The sequence below is a fragment of the Nerophis ophidion genome, linkage group LG02 (assembly GCF_033978795.1).
Source record: "Nerophis ophidion isolate RoL-2023_Sa linkage group LG02, RoL_Noph_v1.0, whole genome shotgun sequence".
Classification (NCBI taxonomy): domain Eukaryota; kingdom Metazoa; phylum Chordata; class Actinopteri; order Syngnathiformes; family Syngnathidae; genus Nerophis; species Nerophis ophidion.
In genome coordinates, this window is record NC_084612.1 from 19,080,725 (window position 1) to 19,102,362 (window position 21,638).

Below are 21,638 nucleotides of genomic sequence, written 5' to 3' on the forward strand. Positions count from 1 at the left end.
GACAAAGGAGTGGAATATTTTACATGTAAACAAACTGTTGCATCACAGTTCACACTATGGTGGGTTCAACAACTGCCAAAATTAGGACAAAACGATATTCTCCAAATATTCATATTAAACAGTGGGCTTTCTAACACTTGGGAAGGTTTGTGTCATATTTGTCCTCAAACAAAAACCATACTCATACAAAAACAAAAAATCTTTCCCCTAGGGCTGGGGGATATGGCCTTTTTTTGATATCTCAATATTTTTAGGTCATATCGCCATACACAATATATATCTCGATATTTTGCCTTAGCCTTGAATGAACACCTGATACATATAATCACAGCGGTATGATGATTCTATGTGTCTACATTAAAACATTCTTGTTCATACTGCATTAATATATGCTACTTTTGAACTTTCATGCAGAGAAGGAAATCACAACTAAGTCAACTGACCAAAACTGTATTTATTAAACAGTTATTAAGCAGTGGCACAAATGATCATGTCATTTCCATAACAGAAAGTGCAAGATTTTCAGAGACATTTTAAGTGTCAAATAAAAATGAGCTGCATAATAGGAAATCAAATAGTGTTCGTCCTGCGCTATGTGGTATGTTACTACGGACGTTATTACATTCTGGTGTTGACTATTTTTTTCATACCACCGCCAGATGATGGACCCCCTGCTGTTTTTCTTTGGAATTATTTCTCTCGTATTACCACTCGCATGGCTCTGCTAGCATCACAGCTAACGTTACCCATGCCGCTACCTCTCTGTTACGCGAGGGTGTATACGTATGTGACGTATGACGTGACAGTATGTGACGTATGTAAGAAGGTGCGCCTGCTTGTCTGTGAGAAGGAGACACAAGAAAGAGCGAGAAGAGCCTGTAGTGTAATGCCCGCAGCTAAAAGCAACTGCGTGAGAACGTATACTCGAATATCACGATATAGTCATTTTATATATCGCACAGAGACAAACCCACGATATATCGTGAATATTGATATATCGCCCAGCCCTACTTTACCCCATTTTTTCCATTTTCAATCCTTTTTAAAAAATGCTCCAGGGAGCCACTAGGGCTGCGCTAAAGAGTAGCATGCGACTCGAGCTAACACTACACACCGTAGGAGGATAAGCTAACTGCTAACTGCGCGCGAAAGCTCTTGAATGTAAACAATGGTGGGTGTATAGATACAAAGATCGACAGTAACGATGCCAAGTAGTATAGAATCAGGTCTATACCACAGTGGTTAGAACGATATATTTTACTATCAAAAAATATTTTGTCTTTTTTGTTATTGTTTACAAACTCAGGAAATAAGTCAATGGACACAAGAGGGCTTTAAGGGCAAAAATCAAAAGATTTAAACCAGAAAAGGAAATATTCTAAAAATGTAAATTATATTAAAGTTGAGTTAAAGTACCAATGATAGTAACACACACACTAAGTGTGACAAAATTATTCTCTCCATTTGACCCATCCCTCTTTATCACCCCTGGGAGGTGAGGGGAGCAGTGAGTAGCAGCGGTGGCCGCGCACGGGAATCATTTTTGGTAATTTAACCCCCAATTCCAACCCTTGATGCTGAGTGCCAAGCAGAGAGAGTTAATGGGTCCCATTTTTATAGTCTTTGGTATGACTCGGCCGGATTTGAACTCACGACCGATCTCAGGGCGGAACTCTATTGTTACATCGTCGTGTGTTTTTTGTCTGAAAATAATTGTGATCCAAAAATTAATTCCTTCAATGATCTTGACATTTTTACGTACAGTTTCGGCATTGGTATGACCTATACTGCCCTTGTAACTACTAGGTATTGGGTCGATACCCGAATTTGTGGTATCACCAAAACTACCGGTCATGTAAATTATCCAAACAACAAAAGTGAATAGTGAATAATATTTATATAGCGCTTTTCTCTAGTGACTCAAAGCGCTTTACATAGTGACACCCAATATCTAAATTACATTTTTAAACCAGTGTGGGTGGCACTGGGAGCAGGTGGGTAAAGTGTCTTGCCCAAGGACACAACGGCAGTGACTAGGATGGCGGAAACTGGGATTAAACCTGCAACCCTCAAGTTGCTGGCCCGGCCACTCTTCCAACCGGGCTATAATGCCCCAAAACAACAAAAGACTAAGTGCTTTTGTACACTTTATCAAAAATGTAGATATTATCTATCCCTTGATAAAATCTCCAATACATTCTAACTTTGCAATAGCGGCAACATAAGACAACAGGGACTGCTCAGTATGACAGGTTTTATGCTCAACTTTATCAAGAGCATAATTAGATCACAATGCCACCAGAAGTTGTGGTGGTTATAGCATAATGGAACCTTTTGTGTACAAAGTAAGCAATCATAGTTACAAAGATTAAGGGTCATTTATGTTCAGGCAAATTGAATCCAATCTAGTAATCAAGGACCCAGAAGCAATAACACCACCAAATAAAATGATCCCCCAGTAGTTGATCCTATTTATTTGTTAACATTTTCAGCTTTATTGAGAGTGGTGCCTTCCCAAGTCACATTCTATAGTCAGACATTCAGAACAAGAATTTATCCTGATGGGAAAACCGAAAATAGACGTCCCAGGCTATGGGGGGGAGTGCATTTCCACCTCAGAAATGTGGACGGAAATGTGGAAATTAGTCAACAAACGGGTTGAATAATGAGAACTGCCATTTGCTCAAGACGTTGGGACTTATGGTTACAAGACAACTGTTGTTGGAGTAGCAAAGCAATACTGAAATAAATAATAGGGTCTTTGTGCGGTCCTATGTATTTTTGATACTGTATCAATCAATGGATGTTTTTGTCCCAAGTACAAGTCCGAAAACAATGGTGTCATATATTGCGGGTGGGGAGATTTAAAAAGTTCAAGTGACAAGTCTTTGGGGCTGTTGTCAGTCCATTTGAGACTAAAAAAAAAGGAGGTTCTGGCTAGGGTTGAGCATAATGGCCTTTTATTAACATCTCAATATTTTTAGGCCGTGTCACAATACATGATATGCATCTCGATATTTTGCCTTAGCCTTGAATGAATACCCGATGCATATAATCACACCAGTATGATGATTCTATGTGTCTACATTAAACAATTCTGGTTCATACTGCATTAATATATGCTCATTTTAAACTTTCATGCAGAGAAGAAAATCACAACTAAGACAATTTATCAAAACTGTATTCATCAAATAGTTATTAAACATTCATGTAATTTCAAAACCGAAAGTGCAAGATTGTCAGAGACATTTTAAAACAAGCTATGAGTGCACTTTTGTGCATGTCACTAAGATGACATATCAAAACAACACTAAATTAAAGTACACTTTTTGTACAGAACGTACAAAAAGTGTATTTTTCGGAGTATAAGTCGCTCCGGAGGATAAGTCGCACCTGCCGAAAATGCATAATAAAGAAGGAAAAAATATATACAAGTGGCAGTGTGTGAATGTGAGTGTGAATGTTGTCTATCTGTGTTGGCCCTGCGATGAGGTGGCGACTTGTCCAGGGTGTACCCCGCCTTCCGCCCGATTATAGCTGAGATAGGCGCCAGCGCCCCCCGCGACCCCAAAAGGGAATAAGCGGTAGGAAATGGATGGATGGATGGATTATAAAACGCCTTTTTTGCAGAAATTTATTTGATAAAACCCAACACCAAGAATAGACATTTGAAAGGCAATTTAAAACAAATAAAGAATAGTGAACAACAGGCTGAATAAGTATACGTTATAGGACGCATACCCTGCGATGAAGGGCCGACTTGTCCAGGGTGTACACCGCCTTCCGCCCGATTGTAGCTGAGATAGGCACCAGCGCCCCCGGCGACCCCAAAAGTAATAAGCAGTAGAAAATAGATGGATGGATGGATGGATATATGACGCATAAATAACCAACCGAGAAGGTGCCTGGTATGTTAACATAACATATTATGGTAAGAGTCATTCAAATAACTATAACATATAGAACATGCTATACGTTTACCAAACAATCTGTCACTCCTAATTGCTAAATTCGATGAAATCTTATACATCTAGTCCCTTACGAAAATGAGCTAAATATTATTATTTGATATTTTAAAGGTAATGTGTTAAAAATGTCACACATAAGTTGATCCTGAGTATAAGTCGCACCCGACCAAACTATGAAAAAAACTGCGACTTATAGCCCCAAAAATACGGTAGTTTAAAACTAACAAAGTGCACTTTTCTGCATGATGTCACACAAGATATTTAGAAAACTGTCAAATAAAAATGAGCTGCATAATATGAACTCAAATGGTTTATGTCGTTCGCTATGTTATAGGTTACTGCGGACGTTATCTCCTTCTGTTGTTGACTAATGTTTTCATACGGTGTTGATCTGGAAATAGTTGCTTTGGGATTTTGTTGGTGTGGCACCGAACGTAGATGTTGATATGTGGAGTTTCAAGCACCCTTCATTCTCTAGCAAGTGACTTTTCAAATGATGCTAAACATTAGCAGTAGGTGCTACTTTTTGTAGCAACGCTTTTGCCGCATACTTGTAAAACATCTTCCCGCTTGAAGCCAAACCACCGCTAGACGATGGACCCTGTGTGGTTTTTCTTGGTAATTAATTCTTCCTTCATTTGTTACCAGATTCGCACCTTCTCTCTCTCTCGGATTACCACTCGCACCACTCTGCTAACTTTACCCATTCTGCTACCTCTTTGCTCCGCGAGGGCGTATGACTTGACAGTATGTGACGTAGGTAAGAAGGTGCGCTTGTTTTAAGTCTCTGTAAGAAGGAGAGACAAGAAGGAGTGAAAAAAGCCTGTAGTGAAATGCCCGCAGCTAAAATCAACTGCGTGAGAACGTATACTCGAAGTTCATGATATAGTCATTTTCTATATCGCACAGAGACAAACCCGCGATATATCGAGTATAACGATATATCGCCCAGCCCTAGTTCTGGCCAAGGTGCAAAGAGGAATGGACAGAATGATTGTGTAGCAGTTACACAGTCACAGGTCACAAGAAGTGTAATTTCTGTCGCAGACAGCCTGCAGAGGTTGAGAAGGCTGCAATGGTAAGCGTATACCATATAAAACAAGTCGGAGCTTTTTTTCCCATCACTCACACACACTGACAGAGACGCAGCTGTGAAAAAGTTACCTAAAAGTTGTTAGCAACAGAAGGGTTATGGTGCAATGAGTTTAACAACTGTTGAGAGGCTAAAAAAGTTGATATCAGTTTTGTTATTTTACAGATAATGAAAACATTGTTTTAGTATTTTTTTTCGAAAATTGTTTTTTTTTTTTCAAAAATGTGTTTAAAAAAAAAAAAAAAAAAAAGGAGGGTTCACCAGTCAGCATTAGCATTTGAAAATGAGAGACATTTTAAAGAAAAATACTTAAAAAAACAAAACAAATATTCCCTTGGCAGATAACTGTGGCTCAAGTGTGACTATCGCCAACAACGTCAATTGCAATACCGGAGATCATTTGTACTTATGTTTAATTTTACAGAAAGTTAAAAAATAAGTGAAATTTACAGGAAACTCTTTAAAAAGTAAGGCAAAGTCTGGTCATTTCTGTGGGAAATTGGAAAGACTGACAAGTAAGAATGTAACAATAAAAAGTACCAATTATAAACTGCGGTAAAACACATTGATTAATATTACCGTTTTAAATTAATGTCAAACTACGATTGACAACCGCTTTTAATAAAAGTCATGGACTGGACAGAGCAGGTGGGAATCTTTAGCCACCTCACGAGTCAGACACATTTTAGAACTATATACAGTACCTTATTTACAATAAATTCATCGATTATCGATTGACATTTACTAATCGACTGCGATGAGGTGGCGACTTGTCTTCCGCCCGATTGTAGCTGAGATAGGCGCCAGTGCCCCCCGCGACCCCTAAAGGGAATAAGCGGTAGAAAATGGATGGATTTACTAATCGATTTTTATAATCGTCAATGTACGAATTTCAATGAATCTATTAATTAATTATTTGCCCCACCTCTACTTGCTAGTTAGCGTAAATGCTAACATTTAAATGAGATACATTAACATATTTCCACTCTTAAAAAAACAAAATACCTCAATCTAGACATATACGAACACAATACTGTCTGAGCAACTAAAACAGTATCAGTTACATTAAGGGGAAACCCTGCGCTATCTAAATTTGTAGTATTACCCAAAACTAATGAAAAGTCTCCAATCTAAAGAGTAAATCTTTTTTACACTCTAACAGAAGTCTAGATAGAAAGCATGTTACATTATTAAGTAACCAGATATTATTAACAAGTAGATTAAAAAATGTTTTAGCTGCTGATACTGTATATCAGCAGCTAGATTAGAAACCTTTGCAAAATATTTGAAATGGTTCTGTTGTCATTCTCTACCAAACCAACCAACCTACATATATACATACATACATACATACATACATACATACATACATACATACATACATACATACATACATACATACATACATACATACATAGGGTGCACATAAAAATAAATTCACATCTGAATAGCGATTCTTATTCATTCCGATTCTAAATACATTGATAATTTAAAAAATGTATTAAAAAAGTTTTTTTTTTTCTATAAGAATACATTTTAGGCCATTTCCATGCAAACAGAAGGAGCTTTTCTGACACGTAGCCTGTTTTGAAAATGTTTCATTATAATTATTATACCAAATAATTCATTACGACAATTGGTTTGAATCGAGAATCATAATGAATTGAGAATCATGTTGAATCGAAAATCGGTTCTGAATGGTATCAACACACACATATACGCACAAGGGTTTCCCCCTTAATGTTCCCCCCAACCATCACAGCCTTTTTATTACTGCCACATTTTGAAAATGACTTCTTGTTTTTTTTTACTTGAAAACAAATGATAATATACTGTAGCCCCTAAAATAAATTACACAATGTCCGATGCTTTTTTTAAAACTTTTATTACCAATCTTATGATTACAAATGGCACAATTCCAAAAGGTTTTACCTCCCGTGTACACACTTTCTTCTACGCAGGTATGTGCTTCTCCGCCAGACACACAACAACACTTCCTCATTCTCTGCCAATCACCTTTCTGGCACGGACGGTGTGTTCACAAACATGGGAAAAACTGGTATCAAATCCAAACCACACGAACAGTAAACAGTAACATCAGCTGGTCGTTAACAGTATGAATTGATATACATTTACAGTCGTGGTTCAAAGGTTTACATACACTTGTGAAGGACATAATGTCATGGCTGTCTTTCAGTTTCCAATCATTTCTACAGCTCTTATTTTTGTGTGCTAGACTGATTGGAGCACATACCTGTTTGTCACGAAAAACCTTCATGAAGTTTGGTTCTTTTATGAATTTATTATGGGTCTACTGAAAACGTGACCAAATCTGCTGGGTCAAAAGTATCCATACAGCAACATACCTTACAATCAAATCAAATTAGCTTCTTGGCAGGGCCTCTTAACTTCATGTGAGTGATTATGATTGACGACACCTGTTGACTTCTCTGAGCCTATTTAAATAGGGCTCATGTGATGCAGTCATTAGATAAAGGCCTCACCTTTTCTCTTCCAAACAGATTGCTGGGTATTGTGGCCAAACAGTAATGGTAAATGGGTTATACTTGTATAGCACTTTTTTACCTTTTTAAGGAACTCAAAGCGCTTTGACACTATTTCCACATTCACCCAGTCACACACTGATGGCGGGAGCTGCCATCCAAGACTTAGCTAACCAGAGGACCCATCAGGAGCAAGGGTGACATGCTCAAGGACACAACGGACATTACTAGGATGGTCGAAGGTTGGATTGAACCAGGAACCCTCAGGTTGCTGGCACAACCACTCTCCGAATTGCGCCATGCCGTCAATTTTTGTTGCATCTGACTACAGAACTTTCCTCCAGACAGGTTAGTTTTACACTACTGATGATGTGGTGTTGCAATACTAGAGTCTCTTAACAGAAAAAATGCAATATATATATCGATATACAGGTGGCGACTTGTCCAGGGTGCCCGAAAGCAACTGGGATAGGCTCCAGCCCCCCGCGGCCCTGAGAGGGACAAAATTGATGGATGGATTTTACACCATATCGCCTATCCCTAATAAGTTTGGTATGAAAATTTGATGGAGGTGATATTGTTATATTCCCATTGATAGGCATGGTCTTATATTCAGGGTTGCCTTATACTCAGGTCAGCTCAGTGAACACAAAGTACAGTATTATTTGCATGGTTCATCTTAATTGGAGTCAATCCCAGTGCTTTTTACTGGAGTTGCTTTATACGTGTTGTGTTGTTGGCAATAAAATAATAATCCTATACTTCCAAGTTGTGTCTGTGGTCCGACCTGTGTTTTAGTCCTTAATCGATGTCTCAATGTTTTTTTTACCAAAGATGGCAAAAACTTCTCTCAACGCACATTATAGAATGTTTGACCGAGTTCAAGTTGATATGGCAGAATTTCACACTTTGTTGTGACCAAGCCAAGGCATGTGTAACCTTAAACATAAGAGCCAAATCACAACATTCCAATCCTTCTTCTGAAAAGAACCCCCCCCCACCCCCCCACACACACACACCCTCCCCTTCCTTACTGCACAGTCCTTACTTATTTGAACAGCACTTATCGCTTTTTAGATTGTTGTTCTTCTCGACACAATCCCACAGTCCGCTTAGTTTACGTAACATCCAACAGGCTGGAACAGAAAACGCCACACAAAAAAAAAAACACTATAATTAGCAGGTAAAGTTTAAGAAAATCACTCTGTTTTTGTTCTACATGCTGTGCATTTTACACATGCTAAAATGTTGATCCCCTCCTGCAGCAGTACCGGTTGCCATGGTGACCGGAAGACTCAAGCTGCCTGGTAACTCAGACTGATGCAACACAAAGCTTGAAAAAAAATATATATCACTTAAAAGGACTGTGAGGGTGGTTACTTGAATACCCCTTAGTAGGAAAAATGCACTGTATGTATTAGAAAGAAAAAAAAACATGAATTAAATTGGAAACCAATTCTGATACGGGATTAAAATTTGTTATGTGCATGAAAAATCATCATTGTGCTTAATTTATGTACCATTCTTACTACACCAGTATTTGACGCCACTTTGTATGATGCATGTAGTTAGCTAAAAGTGAGGACAGGAGCGCAGTAAAATGGACAGCTATATTTTGCTATTTCAGTGTCTTCTTTATTAGCGTGCCAAAGCTATTTGTCACATGATCTGTTCCAGCTGTCTGGCTATATACCATATTTATTTATATATATGTGCACAGAAAAAGGATTAGCCCTACTGACTTCTCTCTGCAGTCATACTCATTTCAGTTTTCCAAATGCAGATTAAAAAAATGTTTTTGTCGTTTTAATTGTTCTTGACGCAAAGATCCTCTATATGACAGGAGCACTCTGCTGTTTTTACGGACCTACAGCAAAAAGAAGAAAAAAATATTAAGGCTTATTAAATGTGGGAGGCACAGTTTTGGGATTTGGGATTTGGGATTTTTTTTTTGCAATTAATTCAGTTGTGGCGTATAATTAAAAAGTCAGTGCCTAACCATTAAAAGGGAAAAATTTGGCCAATAAAATGAAAATCACCACTCAGCCACTAAACACTCATTTTGGAATTAATGTATGTAATGCGCCACATAAATTGATCAACTTTGTTAAAAGTGTTTCTCCTGCTGCTAATCTAAATTGCATAATAGTAAAATATTTATGGGACGGCGTGGCGCAGTGGGAGAGAGGCCGTGCGCAACCCGAGGGTCCCTGGTTCAATCCTCACCTAGTACCAACCTCGTCACGTCCGTTATGTCCTGAGCAAGACACTTCACCCTTGCTCCTGATGGGTGCTGGTTAGCGCCTTGCATGGCAGCTCCCTCCATCAGTATGTGAATGTGTGTGTGAATGGGTAAATGTGGAAGTAGTGTCAAAGTGCTTTGAGTACCTTGAAGGTAGAAAAGCCCTATACAAGTACAACCCACTTATTTATTATTTATTTAAGTCTAATGTTCACAAAACAAAAAAAAAAATGTAAAAAACATTTTTGTTTTTAAAGGCAAAAACATCAATAATAATAATAATAATAATAATAATAATATAAATTATAGTGGCTTAATGTTTTTAATCCAAAAAATTATTCTTAAAAATATTTACTGTTTTTGAATTTATTGTTGAAAATTAGGAATTGTTTTAAAATCAGAATAAAAAAATATTGCAATTTGGTTGCAAATTAATTTTTTGAGCCCCCTTACTATATAGACCACAAAACATTCACAAAATGCTATGTTACTTTTCTGCCAGTAATTTTAATCAAATGAAATAAGTAATACTAATATATTTATCATTATAGGAGAGTTCAACCAATTATTACACTTTCAACTGTTTTGTAAACAAAGTGGGTTAAAAAAAAAGTCTGTTTTTAAAAAGGAACCACAGCAAAAAGGCAAATCAAAGATCCTCTAATAGACAGGAGCGCTGTGATGTTGGTAAAGGACCTACTGCAAAAATGTTTGTCAAAGATCCTCAATATCACAAGAGTACTCTGCTGTTTTAAAGGACCTATTGCAAAATACAGTAGTCAAAGATTCCCTAAATAACAATAGCGTTGAGCTGTTTTTTAAGGACCTACTGCAAAAACATTTGTCAATGATATAACGAGAACATGCTGCTGCTAGTTTTTGGGACCTGCTGCAAAATACACTTGTCAAAGATCCTCTAAATGACAAGAGTGCTCTGCTGGTTTCAAAAGGGCCTACTGGAAAAATACACTAGTCAAAGTTCCTGTAAATGACAGAAGTGCTCAGCTGTTTTTTATGCACCCACAGCAATAACGCTCACCAAAGATTCTCTTAATGACAGAAGCGCTGTGATGTTGGTAGAGTACCTATGACACAAATGCTAATCAAAGCTTCTCTATACAGCCAGAGTACTCTGCTAGTTTTAAGGACCTATTGCAAAATACCCTAGTCAAACGACAGGAGCACTCTGCTGGTTTAAAGAGCTTCCTGAAAAATGCACTCGTCAAAGAGCCGCTAAAAAACAGGAGCAATCAGCTGTTTTTTAAAGGACTCGCAAATACACTAGTCAAAGATCCTCTAAAATGACAGGAGTGCAAAAATATTTGTCAAAGTTCCACTATATTACAGAGCACATTGCTGATGGTTTTAAGGACCTACTGCAAAATACATTACTAAAAGAATCTCTATATGAAAAGAGCACACTGCTGTTTAAACGCTAATCAAACATCCTTTTTATACCAAAAGCACTCTATTGGTTTTAAAGGCCTACTGAAACCCACTACTACGCACCACGCAGTCTGATAGTTTATATAACAATGATGAAATATTAACATTGCAACACATACCAATACGACCTTTTTAGTTTACTAAATTGCAATTGTAAATTTCCTGGGAGTTTCTTCTTGAAAACGTCGCGTAATGATGACGTGAACGCGTGACGTCACGGACTGTAAGAAATATGAGCGCTGCACACACACACAGCTAAAAGTCGTCTGCTTTAACCGCATAATTACACAGTATTTTGGAGATCTGTGTTGCTGAATCTTTTGCAATTTGTTCAATTAATATTGGAGAAGTCAAAGTAGAAAGATGGAGTTGGCAAGCTTTAGCCTTTAGCCACACAAGCATATGGTGATTCCTTGTTTAAAATTCCCGGAGGTGAAACTTTACTATGGATCACAGCGGTCAAGCGAACATGGATCTCGACCAAATGTCAACCAGCAGGTTTCGGTGAGAAAATTGTGGTGAAAAGTCGCATCTTACCAGAGATCAGCTGAGCTTGTGCCGTCCATAAAGCTGCCGTCGACTTCCCTGAGACATTGGCGTCAAGACACCCGTGGACACACCCCTCCGACTATCAGGTACTATTTAATCTCACGAAAACACAAGCAACACAATAGAAACATAAGGGATTTCCCAGAATTATCCCAGTAAATGTGTCTTAAAACATCTGAATCTGTCCCAAGGCAATCGCGTTTTTTTTTTTTCTATTCTGTAGCTAACAATATCCTCAAACTCGAATATTTCATCCTCGCTCAAATTAACGGGGAAATTGTCGTTTTCTCGGTCCGAATAGCTGTTTTTGTTGGAGGCTCCCATTAAAAACAATGTGAGGATGTGAAGAGCCATCAACATGTAATGTCATCATCTGCGACTTCCGGTAAAGGCAGGGCTTTTCTGTTAGCGACCAAAAGTTGCAAACTTTACTGTGGATGTTCTCTACTAAATACTTTCAGCAAAAATATGGCAATATCGCGAAATGATCAAGTATGACACATAGAATGGACCTGCTATCCCCGTTTAAATAAGAAAATCTCATTTCAGTAGGCCTTTAAAGACCTACTGCAAACATGCTACTCAAAGACAAGAGCAATCTGTTGGTTTAAAACACCTTTTGCAACATTTTCAAGAGTCAGAAGGTCTAAAATGTGTGTTTGACTTTTTTAAACTGTGATGACAAAGTATAAAAAGTGTGATGACAACCATGGAAGAGCAACTTGACCTTATTGCATGTATCACCATAACATAATAGCCTAATGACATCACACTGTCTACCATTTAGCATGAAGAAAACGTAAAGAAATCATTAATATAAATATCAGTTTCACAGAAGACCTGTCTGCTATGATTGAGTGTGATCAGGACACTTCCTCTGTATTGTGCTCGTAATGCATGTGTCACATTATGGACCGCTCATTTTCTTCCCCTTGTGATCCTAAGCAGCCGCTTTTCATGCAGGACAAAAAGGGGACAAATCAATAAATTAGCCACGCGTGGCCTCATGTCTAAAAGACAGGCTCCGCCCCTAAACAGGAGAAATCCGTAACCCAACAATTTCAGCACCACAACATCTGAACAGCAACACTAAGAGAGTGCGCTGCTTTGACAAAAAACAACACACAAAAAGTGGTAAATAACATTATAATTCAGTACTAGCGCCAACAAAAAATACTTTATTTTGCTCCTTAATTAGAGGAGATAAATACATAGTTGAAGAAAACCATGCAGAGCAGCATGCTTGTATTGAACGACAGAGGAGAGCTAAAGAAATTACATTTCCACACAGGAAGCTGAGGGTGGATCATTAAAAAATACCAATAACGTTTGGAAAAGGACATGATTTAACATCTTAAAAGGAAAACTTCAGTTTTTTATTTTTTTTATTTTGCCTATCAATGCAGCTGAGATAGGCTCCAGCGACCCCGACAAGTGGTAAAAAATGGATGAATGGATGGATTCACAATCCTTTTGTGAGGCAGGTATACATATGTTTTTGTTTTTTTTAGGATTCTAACTCATAAATAAACGCTAGTAAAAGTCAGCTAACAATGGAGGTAATGGTCATAAATAAACGGTAGTAAAAGTCAGCTAACAATGGAGGTGATGAGATTAGCTCTTTTCTGCTTATAAAGCACTAAAAAACATCTTAAAGACTTCATCAACATTTTATATACATACCGTAAGTATATACAGTATGTAATGTGGTAACTACCATATTCATAATAACATGTAATATTTACATATTTTGCACATTTTAGGCATACAATAGCGTATTAATTTCACAGCTGCATCACAACGTTTGCTCTTCCCAAAACAATTATTACGCATCACTACAGACTTCATTAGAGACAATAAAGACTACTTTGGGACAAATGATGATCCAAAACTTTATACTTTTGAGCCTGAATATAAGGAGGATGAGCTAAAAAGTTTAGAAGCTGAGTGCTAAACAGGTGCAGCAGTGAAAAAATAAGTATTGCTAAGTGCAAAACCAGAAATACAAACTATGAACAAAATAAATCCATCGAGTACAGTACAATGTCTGCTCTCACTAGGATTCCGAATGATAGGTTGTTAATATATTTCCCTTGAGATTAATAATTCTTTATAATCCTTAAAATAAAAGTGATGCAACCAAGCGTATTTTTGTGTGTTTCTCGCCATCTCCGGCTATTTAATGTCAAATTTGACCAACTTCTCGGTTTATGGCCACAACCCTCTACAAAGTGAGGGACATGATTTATAATCTAGCATTGAATTACACCAACTCAGAGGCGATACAGCAGCAGCAGCTGAGTATGTCAACAAAGCAGCATAAGTTAGTTAGCTCTGTGTGGTCAAGCGCTGCTAAGAATAGTTCCTAAAGGTGCCATATTTTATTAGTTTTATGTCAAGTCATCATTAAATGGCCCTGATATGTCAAAGCATTAATAAATAATGTTTTTTTCGCATACCTTTATAATTGATAACAGTAGTTTAGCCGGGATATGCTAATTTCTAAATTTGATTTACAGCCCCGAAATATTGTTATTGTTTTCATTTTGATGCCCTGCCCTCCACCGTTTGACCAATTAAAAAGTTTGTTACTGTGTCACATCCAGGTTGCCAGTTACGCACCGCCACCTTCGTCGAGCTACTGCCACTGGTAAAGTTACTAAACATGTCAGACCTTAGTAGATCTAAAAGGCGTCATTACGATTCTCAACTTATTCATGACAAAGCCAGGAACATTCACACTCACATTCGCCAATCAACCTATCCCCAGGTGCATGTTTTTGGAGGTGGGAGGAAGCCGGAATACCCGGAGGGAACCCACGCAGTCACGGGGAGAACATGCAAACTCCACACAGAAAGATCCTGACCCCAGGACAACTCAGGACCTTCGTGTTGTGAGGCACATGCACTAACCGCTGTTCTACCGTGCTGCCCGGTCCTTTAGTGTTAGGGCTTATTATAACAATAGTGCTAATACTTGATTACTATTCAGGTCACGAGATGTAATTGGAGTATTGTTGGCGTTTTTTTTATGTTTTTGGAGAGCTCTATGAGCGCAATAGATGTTTCCCATAAGGTGCATTGTCAGCCCTATCGTGCTTGCCGTATTTTACGACTTATAATGCATTAAAAAAAAGAAAAACATTTGTGTTCTTGTCTTACTTAAGGATTGCGAATGACAGGCAAAATTCCCCCCCAAAAAGTGTAGTTCCTCTTTTAAAAAAAAAGGGACAAGAAACCAATTTTGTTTGCTGAAAGAATCAAAAATTACAAGAAGATAAACCAAATTTCAACAAAGATGTTATGTCTTTGTTTTAAAATCATAGCAACTTCTATAGTGTACATACCACCATGGTATCTAAGACTGCTGTGATTATTCTTGATTTAAGGGTACATGAAAGGTAACAAAGAGGGGAGGGGCGTGTTGACCATAGACCTTTTCGAGTTTAGGTATTGTTTTCAAATCTGCTCTAATCACCAATTATACAGATTTCTTAATAAAATTAGAAGAAAAAGAAGGGAATAATTCACTTTGATTAATACGTTATCAAATATGGTTTGGTCTATTTTTTTTTTTTACCTTCTACTGTATTTGTATGTGAAGTACATGGACACCACTTTGTATATACACACCTGTTTTATTTGAATGTCCAATTTAGAGAGGTATTTGATGTTGTATATGTAGTCTTCCATATTGGTTGACACATTCATTCATCATTCAGCAGGGCATTAAAGCATTGATCTTGAAAATTACAGAAAAAAACTCAAAACGCCGTGCTAGCTTCCTTGCTGTCAAAACATGGTAGCAAAATGTGTCTGCTTGCTCACAATCTCCCCCACTTCTCAATGTGGCGAGTCAGAGTACTGCAAGACGCTTTCTAAGAGAGCCTACAGCAGGGGTCTCCGACACGCGGCCCGGGGGCCAATTGCGGCCCGCGGGATGTTATTTTGCGGCCTCCACCTTAATATGAAAGTTTAATGTTAGTGCGGCCCGCGAGTTTTATATTAATGGCGCTTGACAACGTTGTGTTATTTGGGTCCAAAATGGCACTTTCAATGTTCTGGGTTGCCTACCCCTGCATTAGTGGAAAAGCGGCAAATTAATTAATTAAATTAAAGTACAAATGATTGTCACAAACACACTAGGTGTGGTGATATTTGTCCTCTGCATATGACCCATCCCCTTGATCACCTCCTGGGAAGTGAGGGGAGCAGTGGGCAGCAGCGGTGCCGCGCCCGGGAATCATTTATGGTGATTTAACCCCCAATTCCAACCCTTGATGCTGAGTGCCAAGCAAGGAAGCAATGGGTCCCATTTTTTTATAGTCTTTGGTATGACTCGGCCGGGGTTTGAACTCTCAACCTACCGCTCCCAGGGAGGACACTCTAACCACTAGGCCACTGAGTAGGTGATGAGTGAAAGCGACACAGACGAAGCTATGGAGACGAGGGTTTTCTTACGTGCCTGGCTGCAGTCACACCGCGACACCTGTCCGTCAGTAATAACAGTCCCCGATAACCTGGACCAATTCAAATCGTTTGTTGTTTTTTTTTATTGTTTGATTTGCATTGGTTCACACGATGAACAATACATATATTTCTATATGACGCCGGATAACACTCCGGGAGCCGTCCCTTTTTTGCGCTCACTATCCAAGTACTTTCCTGGCTATTCGCCAACCGCCGTGTTCATGTAGGGATGGGAGCGGGGAGCAGTGGGCAGCAGCAGTGCCGCGCCCGGAAATCTGAGGATTATGCAACTTTTTTTAAACAAATATTTTCTTGCGGCTCAGCCTCACCCAGACTCTGCATCCGGTGGCTCAAAGGTAAATTGAGTTTGAGACCCGTGGTCTACGGCTTTATTTATAGTCCAATCATTTATAAGAATTGTGTATCAAGTATTCATTTAAAGTAAGGCAGATGTTTTATTTAAAATGTATGACCCCAAAGGGAATAAGCGGTAGAAAACGGATGGATGGATGTATTATTTTGGCCACTTTATCATTGCACACAGTTTGAACAGTAACACTGTGTTTGAAAATAGGAAAATAAAACATTACATTAATAAGGTGGTTGTTTGATGTCGCAAACACTAGTTTGAAAATCCCTGCTTTCGATTGTAAAAATTAGAAAAATGCATCTGCAATCTTTTTTTTTGGCCATATTGTGACAAGCAGACCAGCCAGTAAGCCACGCCCTCATCTGCTACAACTTACACACAAACAAAAGGAACACACCAAAAGCCTCATGATAGATTTTTGTGCAAATTTAGTGATTTTTACTCAGGCAAATGTTAAGCGATTGCAATCATACAGAAAATGCATTCAGAACATAATTTAATGGGCACCTATTAATATTTATTTATCATGACAAGTGACATTCCGCCTTACCTGCCGACCCTGACCACAAGTCCCGCAATATAAAGTTTGAATATATCTCGAAGAAGAACATTACCGTTATTTTTTATGATTATTATTCAAACAGGGTCAAAAATAAACTTCATAAACACACATAAACAATAAATAGATTTACCAGTCACATTATTAGGTACACCTAGTGTGGCGCACAATGCAGCATAAAAAAAAGCACCACAGTGTCAGGCTTCCACGACAAAGTAAATATATGAAAACGCTGACTCTGTTTTTTTTAAGACAGCAGGCTTTATTCTGCGGCATACGCACTAAGGAAAAAAAATTGTACAGTATATTTTGACGACCTTCAACATGAGTATCCAACACTAACATTTAAAAGTCAGAAAAAAGGAAAATACTTCTAGGTCCTCTTTAAGCTTAGGTACTGTACCTTCACCGGTGAATTGACCTTTGGACACATTTTTTACTTTTACCTGGGAGTTGCTATGATATCCTGTGATGCACTCAGGTTGTTATAAGGGTGCATCTTTGATAATAAGGTAGAATTTGCCTACTACTTAATCTTGTGTCTTGATTGTCCTTTGAAGGCATTTAGTCTGGTTACCAGGGCCTTTGATATAATCTGCTTTGATGCAGTCATCATTAATATGTAATTTCAAAGGGATTTGAAAAATAACCAAAATGTTCCTTTTTTCAATGAATTTTTTTGTTGGTTTTCAAAACTTTTATCTTCAGTGGACTCAAACTGATCCAAAATAATAATACAAACAATATATCACATGTATATAATGCTTTCCTAAGTACTGTAAAACACTAATACTTTAGATGTGGCCAAATAAGATAAGATTAGCTTGTTTTGTTCAAAGCAAAAACTTTTGAAAAGAGCAACAATGTTATTAAATGATAAGCAAATTTGCATCACATACCAATTTAGATACAAAGATATGTGATCGTTGCTTTATGATGCAATTTAGTAAAACTATGTCATGCACCTGGGGATAGGTTGATTGGCAACACTAAATTGGCCTTAGTGTGTGAATGTGAGTGTGAATGTTGTCTGTCTATCTGCGTTGGCCCTGCGATGAGGTGGCGACTTGTCCAGGGTGTACCCTGTCTTCCACCCGTGTGCAGCTGGGATAGGCTCCAGCACCCTCGTGGCCCCGTAAAAGACAAGCGGTAGAAAATGGATGGACGAACAATACCAATAGATGTATTCCTGTTAAAGGGCACTTATTATACAAACCCAACTTTTCTTACTCGTTGGTACCTGTTTTTGTGTATTTGGGATCTGCATAAGTCCTGATAGTGCGAACACAAACCGTGGAGGCGTTGCCGAGATATTTATAAAATAATCTTGCCTTCCTCCAAACGGTCCGTTTGGAAATTGCCCCATTGGTGACGTTTTTAACCATTGGTGACGTCAGCCATCCATATACGGTTAAAGGCCTACTGAAATTACATTTTCTTATTCAAACGGGGATAGCAGGTCCATTCTATGTGTCATACATGATCATTTCGCGATATTGCCATATTTTTGCTGAAAGGATTTTGTAGAGAACATCCACGATAAAGTTCGCAACTTTTAGTAGCTAATAGAGAAGCCCTGCCTTTACCGGAAGTCGCAGATGATGACGTCACCCGTTGAGGGCTCCTCATTGTTTTTAATGGGAGCCTCCGACAAAAAGAGCTATTCCAAACGAGAAAAGAACAATTTCCCCATTAATTTGAGCGAGGATGAGAGTTTCGTGTTTGAGGATATTGATAGCGACGGACTAGAAAAAAATAAATAAAAATTTAAGTTAAAAAAAAAAAAAAAACGTGGTTGCATTGGGACGGATTCAGATGTTCTTAGACACATTTACTAGGAACATTTTGGGAAATTCCTTATCTTTCTATTGTGTTCCCAGTGTTTTAGTGAGTTGAATAGTACCTGATAGTCGGAAGGGTGTGTCTACGGGTGTCTTGAGGCCAGTGTCTGATGGAAGTCGACGGCAGCTGTATGGACGGCACAAGCTCAGCTGATCTCCTGTAAGTGGCGAATTTTTACCACAATTTTCTCACCAAAAACTGCTGGTTGACATTTGGTCGGGATCCATGTTCGCTTGACCGCTCTGATCTATAGGAAAGCTTCACCTCCGGGAATTTAAAACAAGTAATCACTGTGTGTTTGTGTGGCTAAAGGCTAAAGCTTCCCCACTCCATCTTTCTATTTTGACTTCTTTATTATTAAATAAACAAATTGCAAAAGATTCAGCAACACAGATGTCCAAAATACTGTGTAATTATGCGGTTAAAGCAGACGACATTTAGCTCTGTGTGTGCGCAGCGCTAATATTTCCAAACAGTCCGTGACGTCACGCGTACACGTCATCAATCCGCGACGTTTTCAACAAGAAACTCCCGGGAAATTTAAAATTGCAATTTAGTAAACTAAAAAGGCCGTATTGGCATGTGTTGTAATGTTAATATTTCATCATTGATATATAAACTATCAGACTGCGTGGTCGGTACTAGTGGGTTTCAGTAAGCCTTTAAGTTTTACCTGAAAAGTCGTGCACAAGTCTGCCATTGTAGTCAATAACTTATTAATTTTTCTCCATCCCCTGGTTGTGGGGCAGACTGGCTCGTACAGGCACATTCCACCTCCGCTGTTGCCATTTCTAATACAAACTAGTGTATAGTTGCAACTTACATCTGTCAGAAGACTCCATATGGAAGCGCTAAAAACAACAACAAAGATGATGGGTAAAATATCAGAAAACATAAAAGCATGGACTATCAGCAGGCTGTTGTATTATATAAAAAGGGGTGTGGCAGTGCTACAAATGTCCCTTTAATGCACGTCCACTACACAACACAGCAATATGGATAGTCATAATTCTCCCACAATGGGCTCGTCAGTGCAAAACCACAAGGAATAAAACAAAGTTGCAAATCATTCATTCATTCATTCCCGCCAGACTGGTGCTCGCCGGCCAGTGCATTCTTTAAAACTTGGCCCCTACGGCAACTCCTCCACACAGCGAGGAAACCCAGCGACGGTGGCCGCCAAAGACGCCTCCTCGGGCGGCGTGCTGCGGCCACACGAGTCGGTGAATCCACCGGATCGGAGGCACCGGCGTTTTGATAATATGAAGGCTCCACAAGTTGCGCATCTCAACACAACTTCGCCGTCTGGCCAGAGCCACAACACGCGCCCGCACACACGATAAGGAGTGCGGGAGAAAGAAGCTCCGTGGCTGGAGAAGGTCAGGCGGCTTTCGGCGTGTTGCCGCAGGGGGACATTGGCGCCACATGCACCGGAGTGTAACGGCTTACCTTCACCGGCTCCTCTGCTGCATCACCGGGCGCACGTTGGCGGACACTTCCGCTGCTTTAGCGGCCAAATAGCATCCGTCCTCTGGCAGGGAAATTTCCAAGTGGCCAGGCAGCTTTTGCGCGCGCGTGCATAAAGTGTGCGCGTGTGCGTGTGCGCAGACAGCGGCTAACGTGTGTCTGGTGCGCGTGAGTGGGGAGGGGGCATTAATCCCCCAGTGGGGCCGAACGGAAATACGTCATTTTCAACGGACATTACTTTGTAGTTCGGCGGTCACTGGCACAATCACTGCAATAAATCATCACTTCTGACTCATAACAGTTAGTGATACTAACGGAATTAATATATAAATAAACAATTTAGATTCATTCAATCTAATCACATTTTTAAACTAAAAAAATATATATATATTTAAACATAAACACATATACATATATATATATATATATGCATATATATAGATATACATACATATAGAAACATACATACATACATATATGTCGAGCGGGGCTAAAAACAAAGCAGAAGGCTAATCCCCACAGAACACCACTTTCCTCCATCCCGAAGACGGATTTAGATGGAAAATGCGAGACTACTGGTCTGGGTAAGGAGTCTGTTAAATTAGAACAAGTTTTTTCTGCTTTGAGTGTTTCAGAGTTGGACATGTGTTTTACCGAGGTGGCTAACTATGATGCGTGCAGTTTATCAAAGCAACAAACAAACAATCGGAAAATCCCCGTTACTGAGGTGGCTAACCATGATGCGTGCAGTTTATCAAAGCAACAAACAAACAATCGGAACATTCCCGTCGTATCAATTCCTAGATATGGTCGTAATTATACTGAATGCACTGGGCATAATAAACACAACATTATTAATATTGCTACTACGGATAATTTGATCAAAAATTCCCTAAAACAGCCCACTACCTATAATATAGGTTTTTTAAACATAAGATCATTGTCTCCCAAAACGTTGTTAGTTAATGATATTATCAGAGACAACAATCTTAACGTCATCGGTCTCAGTGAAACCTGGCTTAAACCAAACGACTTTTTTGCGCTAAATGAGGCATGTCCTCCTAACTTTACACATGCGCATATTGCCCGTCCGCTTAAAAGGGGTGGGGGGGTCGCACTAATATACAA

The 21,638-nt window shown here is 38.9% G+C and overlaps 1 protein-coding gene across 2 annotated transcripts in view; it reads right to left on the reverse strand.

Moving 5' to 3' along the window:
• The window catches only part of tln2a (talin 2a), a 238,388-nt gene extending 217,735 nt beyond the window's left edge, over positions 1 to 20,653 (reverse strand). The window contains exon 1 of one of the 2 annotated variants that reach the window (XM_061878614.1): positions 20,493 to 20,653. The gene's annotated coding sequence lies outside the window, so the exon portion shown is untranslated. The remainder of the gene's footprint in view (positions 1 to 20,492) is intronic. The other variant, XM_061878589.1, reaches the window with a different exon arrangement.
• Positions 20,654 to 21,638: the final 985 nt, after the last annotated feature.